This window comes from Drosophila persimilis, unplaced genomic scaffold, assembly GCF_003286085.1.
Source record: "Drosophila persimilis strain 14011-0111.01,24,50 unplaced genomic scaffold, DperRS2 tig00000948-arrow-arrow-pilon, whole genome shotgun sequence".
In the NCBI taxonomy this organism is placed as follows: Eukaryota; Metazoa; Arthropoda; class Insecta; order Diptera; family Drosophilidae; genus Drosophila; species Drosophila persimilis.
The window spans coordinates 139,262-148,514 of record NW_020825377.1 but is presented as its reverse complement, the minus strand read 5'-3'; the positions used below and the strand labels follow the sequence as shown (position 1 = coordinate 148,514).

General features: G+C 55.2%; 1 long non-coding RNA gene across 1 annotated transcript; it reads right to left on the bottom strand.

Annotated features, from left to right (window-relative positions):
* Positions 1-1,006: 1,006 nt before the first annotated feature.
* On the bottom strand, positions 1,007-1,338 carry LOC6603869. Its single transcript, XR_003409222.1, has 2 exons — positions 1,289-1,338; positions 1,007-1,219 (listed from the first exon to the last, which is right to left on the bottom strand). It is a non-coding gene; the product is annotated as an uncharacterized LOC6603869 (long non-coding RNA).
* Positions 1,339-9,253: the final 7,915 nt, after the last annotated feature.

Sequence of the window (9,253 nt, the reverse complement as noted above, 5' to 3'; positions counted from 1 at the left end):
CAGCAACAGCAGAAGCAGCAGAACGGACAACAAAGGCAGCCAACACCAACACAGTTGCCGATCCTGCCACCCTGCCACAATCTACACAGCCAACACATGCCCCTGCCCCTGCTCCTGCCACTACTGTAAATGCCAAAAGCCAGACCCACAGCCATCACCAACATCGAAAACAGCCAATACATAGACAATCAGCAGCCAATCACACAGACAATACCGACAATACAGACAATAGCAATAAAAATAATGACGCCAATATAAATACAATTACAAATACACCTGCCAATACCAACACAAACACCACCACCGCCATCACCATTACAAACACCCCTGCCACTACCACCGACGATGACATCCGGCACGTCGAGTTCGGGCATCAGCCCAGCCAGGAACGTGGCTTGAGGATCCTCACCTGAGGACTCTCCCACTCCACGCCGCCAGACTGGACTCGAAGCAGTATGCTGAACGAGGGGTTCACGGTTCGGTTTGTAAGGGTGATCACCTTTCGATTTGATCGCAGCCGCCAATTCAACCTCTTCGAGGCTGAGATCGCCCCCAAACCGGACTGTGGCCAATACGATGTGTTAAAGCTGCGACGCCTGGAGTCTCCCGTGACCCCGCCCAGTGCCATCGATGTCAGGTGTTTGGCCCCACCCGCGCATATTGTAGTCGCGCTACAGTTTGCATGAAATGCGCGGGTGGGCACCTGACGACGGAGTGTAGCAAGCCGAACGTCGCTCCCAGATGCGCCAACTGCCGGGGCGCCCACATCAGCGCCTACAAGGTCTGCAGCGCCTACAAGGCAGCCAGGCAGCGGCTCCTGGCCCACAGGGTCGCTGTCCAGGAGCATCGACGGCAGCAGCAGCCTCAGCCACTACGGCAACAGCCACAGCCAATGCAGCAGCCACTCCAGCAGCAATCACAACGACACCAGCGGCCACTACAGCGACAGTTGCAGCATTAGTTGCAGCAGCAGCGTCGACGGACGCCCATAGAATACTCTGCGTTGAACGAAACGAATACAAACTTGATAATATTGATACGCATTGCAAAATACTAGGCTCGGGCACTTAGCGTAAACTAAATCTAGGAAACTATGTGTGAAATCCGTGCTGGCATCAGCCACTCGAGACGGGCACCCAGAGCAGCTTGTCTTGCTCCTTGTCGACGGCATCCTTGATCTGAGTGCACATGTGCTTGATGCTCACGCCGGGTATGACGGCTGCAAGGAACAACAACAAACAAGAGTCACACAAAGTTGGGGAGGCAAGAACACACACTGGAATCCCACCTGATATGTACTGCTTGTAGTCAGTCTCTAGCTTCATGGCCCGCTCGTACTTTCCTTAACCGCCTTGGCCGAGATTTTGTCAGTGCCAAAATCACGGATATCGCGGATTTGCTTGGCGGACTTGAAGCGCAGCAGAAGGACAATCGGATAGATCTGCAGCCGCTCAACGGCCGAGATCGACACATCCAGGATGCAGTGACGTCGATCCTAAGGGAAGAACTCTAGCATTACAAAAGCTAACCGAAAAATTATGGGTGGTCCACTTACATTCTTGCAGGCATTGCTGATGGCCTCTACGGTGGTGCACTCGAACTTGTTGCCCCGCCGGCGATAGTCCACGAAGATGTTCTCCTTGATGTTCTCCCTCCTCCATGGCCTCCTGCGAGCAGTCCATGGCCGTCACCTCGCACAGTTTGAACAAGTTGGAAAAGTCAATGGTGAGGCGATCCATCAGGCACTCGGACAACGGTCCAATGATCGGTACAGGACGACGTGTGTGCGCTACGTGACATGAAGACAATATTAGATCCCCTTTTAGAGGTGGGAAGACAACTTATAGTCCAAGAGCTCCACACGCTGATAGCTCAGGGCCCCGCCATCGTCGTTGAGCAGACCTAGGTCCGGAATGCTGCGTATTGCTGAAGCTGGCAGTCTCCGTGGAGTCACGGGACGAGCTGCGCTGGTTCTTCTTGTGACGAAAAAACGAACGCCGAGCTGAGGTGCTGCCGCGTCGCGCGGTACCCGTATCACAGTCGACCACCTCGCCCGAGAGCAGCTCCTCTTTGTAGCAAGGTAATAATTAGTGAGGCCTACATCTTCCACCCTGCAAGACAATAGCGATGGCATACATATAGTTATGGAAGATATTAATCAGCGATAATCGGCTACGTACTTCATTTGACTGGGTATGATGCCGCACTCCTTTCGATGACCCATGGCGTCCAGCTTCCAGGCTCTCAGACCACAGACCAAAGGTGCCATTGAAAACCGTATTGTCCACATACAGCACCTCATCCTTCACAAAGCGCAAATCATCCTCGTTCAGCTCTCCGATCCAATCAAACCCTACTCGTATGTAGAACGAATCACCCGGCTCGACTTTTATTTGCTTAAGTGCTGCGCGGATAAGAAAATGGGGGTTAGTAAGGGGGTCACACAGTTGAGTGGAGGAGTGCATACTGTGCAGCTTGTTCTGCACCAGCATGGTGACGGTGTCCGTGATCTTGGAGATCTCGTTGGCCGGCTGCTCGGCGGTGACTCCGCTCAGGTCTACGCCATTGTACTCGAGAATCTGATCGCCCTTGCGTATGCCGGCATGGTCCGAGGGCGAGCCGGGCGCCACGTCGTGCACATATAAGCCCACCTTGTTGCCGCCAAACAGCTTGATGCCCAGGTTCTTCGATTTGTCCATGTGCAGCGTCACGTACCGCAGAGCTGCAAGATTAGGTGTTTTTAATTTGTAGATCTTGAAGATCTCACAGTAGACTCTGGATTCCCTGAACCTCCCACGCACAACATGTCGGATCGTCAGCTTATAATACTCAGTGAACTTGTTGGCTGTGCAGGAACTGAAACCTTCTAATAGCTGTGTATTTCCCAGTCGTACTATTATGTGTCTCGTCCCCTATTCTTGGCTGTCCGTTATTCTCGTCCCTTGCCTATTCTATTGCTGTGCACGTGAGACTCACTCAAGGAGGATCGTAGTACCATGAAGCTCAATGACAGAAGACTTTCCAATGAATATAAGTTGCGTTTGAGAGTCGAGTGAGAGAACCGCCACATCGCCAAAAATCCAAGGAACTCCAGGCTCCAGACATTTTCAAGGCTGATGAAATTAGTGAAGCTTCGAGAAATAATAACGAAAACCCGACACATTTTGCAGCCGAAAACGCTTCCTGATGGGTTAGTCAAACAGGTATAGGAGTGACTGTACGTACTCTCTGCTGGAACGGAGAAGGGAGGCGGCGGCAATGCCGGCTTGGGGTCCTCATCGTAGACGGTCGAGGTGACCGATGCTGTGGTCGTCGTTGTGGTGGCCGCCGACGAGGGCATGTCCTGGCTGCTGCTGATGTCCGACTGGTTCTACAGGCTGTCGGTGAAGCTTTGATCCTTGATGGACTGGTGGGAGAGCGGTGGACGACACCGCCGCCGACGGCAGGAGGGTGAGCGGCTGCAGGGGCAGCGGAGCCAGGACATTGCGAGCCGGTGGACGCGGCGAGTTTCGCGGCGTGGGCGAGTCCGAGTGATTGAGGGGAGATTCTGGTTCCAGATTGTGCGTTCCCTTCTCGTACTCCATCGAAGGGAACTCTGCAAAGGGAGAGATTGGGATTAGGTTGGGTGTGATTGAGACTGCGGCCTCCATCTGCTTACTCTCCGGATTGTACTGGACAAGCATGGTGAAGGAGTCGCCGCACTGCCGCAGCACATTGGCCGCAATCTCCTGCGTGGCCGCCCGCATATGGATGCCGCACACTTCCAAGAGTTGATGACGCATCGCGGTACTCTTGTCAGCCACGGTCGACACGAAGATGCCGCCCCCGTTGTTGTTGCACTGAATGGTGATACCGAGCGACTTGTCGTGCTTGTCGATGGTGACTCTTCTAAGGACTCCAGGGCAGAGAAAATCCGCAGGCACATTGGAGCTTCGTTTGCTGCCGCTTCCAGCCCCATGGCTGAGCACCTCCACGTGCACCTGAGGCATGGGCGAGCCACAGCCACTTCCGCCGCCACCTGCTCCCCCGTTCGCCGCTCCCCCTCCGGGCACACTCACCCCGAAGCTGGCATGGATGGCCGTGCTCATCAGAGAGACGGGCGCCCGGTCCGAGGAGGAGGCCGACGAGGCCGGAGCCATGCTTGTGACATAGTGATGGTCGATGGAGCCCGAGCTGTTCTTCACCATGCTGCTGCTCTTGCTGGCGACGCTCGGGTTGGACGGTATGCGCAGTCCTTCTTCCGAGGGAAGGTCCCGCCCTCGTAGATGACACCACCCCTTCCGCCTACGCCCATATACGGATACGGGCCATGACTGGGATGGCTTGGGTGGCCGTAGTCCAGGTACGGCGGCAGCGCATGGGGCAGTGGATGGGGATTAATGTGCTGTTGTTGTTGCTGCTGCTGCTGATGATGATGCTTATGCTGTTGCGGATGCGGTTAGTCCAGGTCTGTGGGTATGCCAATGGCACTGCTGCCGCGCGCTGCCCCCATGGCATCCTGTCCGGTTGTCGAAGTGTCGCCTCTCCGACCCGCCTCAGCTGGGCTTGACCGGAGGCGGGTGGCCTATTGGGGTCGACGATCCAGCCGCGAGCCCGGTTTGTCGTTGGTTCGTCGGCAGGTGCCGGGACTTCAGGCTGCTGGTCTCCGCTAGGGTGTCCCGTCGTAGCCATTTGCCCCTAGGGACCGAGCTTGCCTTCCGTCTCTTAGGCGCTTCATGTCTTCAGTCGATTCTAGGGAGAAAATGCCTGTCGGTTAGAACCTGCCTGTCTTAACTAGAAGTATTAATACCCTCCCCCTGTCCTGCTTGAGCGGCGCGAGTAAGAAGATGTTTACATAGTACTTATCTAATCCCATAAGGGGATGTATACGTAGCTTACGAAGTCGGCAGGTCATTCGGGTCTCTCCAGCGTCGTCGGGTTCTCCTCAGGGGGGTCCACTGCGTGGAACGCCTTTAAATCAGCTAAACTCGCTGTTTTCCTTTGTTTGCCTCGTTGAATCTGTAGTCGAACTACGTTGGGAGATAAGAATCGGGTTACCTTGTACGGCCCGTCGTACTTAGGGGCCAATTTTGCGGCGAAACCGTCGGCGGCTTTGGATAAGTGATGCTGCCGAAGGAGGACTAGGGTTCCTAGTTCGGGTCGCCACTCGCGTCGTCGGAGGTCGTATGTTCTCTTCTGCTCTTGAGATGCTCGTTGGGTGTTCTCCTGCACGACCTTGAACACTTCCTGCAGTCGTGTCGCCTTCTCGTGGGCAGGCTCTGGTTCATTTCCTAATCCTGGGGTCACTTCGTCGTACAAGGCTCATGGTAGCCTTGGTTCTCGTCCGAGTACCAAAAAGGCCGGGCTGAAGCCCGTGGTGTCCGACGTGCTGCTGTTTATGGCCAAGCTTAATTCGGGGAGGAGATCGTCCCAGGTCCGTTGGTCCCCGTCGACGTATTGTGCAATCATTGTCTTGATGGTCCGGTTTGCCCTCTCCGTCGGGTTTTGCTGAGGCTAATACGGCGCGGTGTGCTCGAGTTCCATTCCTGCCACCTCGCAAAATTTCCGGAAGGACGGACTAGTGAATTGTGTCCCGTTGTCGCACACAAACTTCCACGGGACCCCGAATCGGCAGAGTATCCTCTCTCGGAACGCCTTCTCCAAGTGGGCGGTTGTGGCTTTCCGGAGTGGCACAAGTTCTACCCATTTGCTGAATGAGTCGAAGAACACGAGGAGCATCGTGTTGCCGTGCTTTGAGCGGGGTAGTGGGCCTACGAAGTCCGCGCAAAGGATGTCGAACGGGCCCTTCGCCTGTCGCGTATACATGTGACCTGCGGGTTTGTTCTGGCTCACCTTGAATTTTTGGCAGCTTTCGCAATGTTTCACGTATCGGGCCACGTCTCTGTAGAGTCCTGGCCAGTAATATCGTTGGGTTACCCGAGTGGTAGTCTTCCGTATTCCTAGGTGTCCGGCGGTCGGGTGATCGTGGCATTCTTCTAACACTCGTCTACGATGGCCACTGGTGACGCATAACTTCCACTGGTGAGATTCTTCCTCGATCGGTCGGTGCCCAGGCTGCCGGTAGATCTGTCCGTTCTCGATTATAAATTCTCTGCATTCCTCTGGTCGTGACTGGATACGTTTGAGCAACCTTTGTATCCAGGGGCAGGTGGGCAGGTCTTCTAGGGCTCGCTGTATGGTGTCGATAGGTTGCCGGGAAAGAGCGCCTGCTATGTTTTGGCTTCCGCGTCGGTAAAGCACGTCAAAGCGATACTGTTGGAGTTCCAGCGCCCAACGGGCGATGCGACCGGTTGGATTATTGATCGAGTTTAACCACTTCAAGGCGAGATGGTCGGTGATGACGTCGAATTGGTAGCCCTCCAGGTAGCATCGTAATTTCCTGATGGCCCAGACGATGGTTAAGCACTCCATTTCCGTGGCTGAGTAGTTCTCTTCTGCTTTCAAGACCCTTCGACTGGCGTAGGCTATGACCCTCTCCTCTCCACTGATCTGTTGCGTCAGGACGGCCCCTAGACCGTAGACGCTTGCGTCAGTTTGTAGGGGAACCTCTCCGCGAAATCTGGGCAGGCTAAGACGGGTGCTCGGGTTAACTTCTCCTTCAACTCCTCGAGAGCGGCCTGCTGTTCGTCACTCCAGATCCACCTTTTCTCCTTCTTCAGGAGGCTAGTCATTGGTTGTACAATCGTCGCGAAGTTTGGGAAAAACCTCCGGTACCACGATGCCATTCCTAGGCAGCGTCGAAGCTCCTTTATTGAACTGGGTGGGGCCAACTTCCGGACGGCGACGATCTTATCTGGGTCGGTGTGTATACCCTGCTCACTAATGACATGTCCCATGTATACGATGCTTTTCTGGAAGAAGCTGCATTTCTTTTGGTTCAATCTTAGATTTGCTTCCCGTAGTCTCCGGAACACCTCTCGCAGATGGTCGACGTGTTCCTCCAACGCCGCTCCGATGACAATAATGTCATCAAGTGTAACGAACCCAAAAGGGTTCGCTACAACGCCTCTCCCAACGCCCAATAAAAACCCGGCTACTAAATTGCAACGCCTCGCCCAACGTAAATTGAACGCAGGCATTATTTACTACACGAACACCCCCCTCCACACATAGCCACCGATTGACACGCGCCGTCTTCATAACGCTGACCAAACACACCAGGTCACGCTGACTTCCACCACTCCAGACCAAGCAACCGGCCAGGCGCAGCCTTCCGGGTTCATCAACTACAAAACGATGACACCGCGGAAGCCCACGGCAAGCACCCAAGGGACAGAACTAGGTCAACCCGCGATCGCCAGAACGGCAAAGTGCACCCCGACGCGGAAGTGCGCTTCTGAACCCGCTGACACAGCGCCCATTGGCGTATAAATAGACGCCGACTGAAAACCAGAAGGCAACTTACGCAGAGACCCGGCCCGGAGTACAGACGCGGTACCCGGAACTCACCAGAAGACATCGGCGCCCAATTAAAAATAAGTCATTTAAACCGCTAAGAAATACAATAAAGTGTCAAATTTGCAAAGTAAAAACACCCGATTGCGTAAGTTCACTCCAATCAGCCCAGGCACCGACGTCGCCCCACCTCGAGTCCACACGGTCGTTTCGTATACACGACGAGCGACGCCCATTCTAGCCCCGATCCACCTCTATACGACAGGCCGCCCCCTGACGCCGCCCTTAAGGTTCCATCACATTTCTACAAATTTCTTGTGAACTGACCCCTGGACGTGACTGATCTTACCTCAGCCTAAAATAGGTCCATCACAAGTGGCGCCCGAGCAGGGACCCAAGGGAACGTCAGCGAGGGTTTGTGGAATAAAACCCCACGGCCGCTAGAGCAAAAACACAAGAGAACAACCCAAAGAAAACCCCGACCTCGCGCAATATCAACGGCAAGAGTTGCGCAACGAGCAGACGAAAGCGCGACACAGCGACAGAGAAACGCGAACAGTGCCGTCATCAGGAGAAGAAATTCGAAGCGTCAGCCGCGAAGCTCGACACGGTGCCCTAGTGAAGGAAAAGCGCAAGCCCAGCGAAACAGCCAACTCAAGTAACGATCGATGTAATCCCACACAGAGGAACAGGCCAGCGGGTATTACCCTGGAGAATTCGTCGCCAACCCAGGGGTGAGTACCGGCTGGATACACAAACGTAACCGAGAGGAGCTGGAGTCCTTCGCGGAGGAATTCGGATTCAGCCGCGAGGGGAACGTGGAAGATTTGCGGAGGAGTTTCGCCGAACTAGTCGCCGGGCCCCTCGAACACGATGCCTGGGTCAGGTTGGCGGAGCTCGAGCGGCACCGACACCTCAGCACCAACAGAGAAGCGGAAGACGGACTCCAAACTCAGCCTACAAGTTCCAGGAATCATGGAAGGCAAAGCCAGCACCTCACCGACATCGATAACCGCCGAAGATCTACCGAAGCCCCCGCCCCGGAGCCAAGGCCTTCGCCCATGAGAAGGATCTTGCCGACAGCAGGAGGAAATGGCCCCACAGGCGGCCACTACTACAGTCACGCCGCGCAGATGGCGGAACGGATCCGAAGGTGGGGAATCCAGATCGACGGGCAGGACGACCCACTGTCGTTCGTCGAACTACTGGAAGAGCCTGCCCTCTCGTACGGGGTAGACATGAACTACGTGCCGCGAGCCATGGCAGAGCTCCTCATCGACCGACCAACCGTTGGTTCCGCACCAGCCGACTCCAGAGCGCCTCATGGGCCGATTTCCGCCAGGAATTCCTAGCCTTTTTCCTGCCTCCCCGGTACTTCGAGCAATTGGAAGACCAGATCAGGGACCGCAAACAAGCGGTGGGCGAACCGTTCAAGGACTTCGTCATCGAGCTCCGGTTGCTCATGCACCACACCGGGTACGACGAAGCCAAGGAACTTAGCCGGATCTATGACAACACCCTCCCGGCGTACCAGCTGTATGTGCGAAGGCACGAACTGAGAAGTCTGACGCAACTGACAATGTTGGCCACAGAACTCGAGAGTATCCAGGAGCGGAGCATACCGGCGACCCTCATCCCCCCTCGACAACCACCTAGGTACACACGGCCAGCGGCAAAACAAGTGCATAACGAAAACGGGGCGAATCGGGCCCAATTCCGAAAGCCCCACTGGAACACCTCGGAACCCGCAAGGAAGCCGCACCAAGCCGGCGCTTCTGTAATAGGTCACTGGTTTAGTAATAACCCGGGCACGTCTGTGCCGTTTGACTTCGGTTTTTAGAATATCTTTATTGAATTT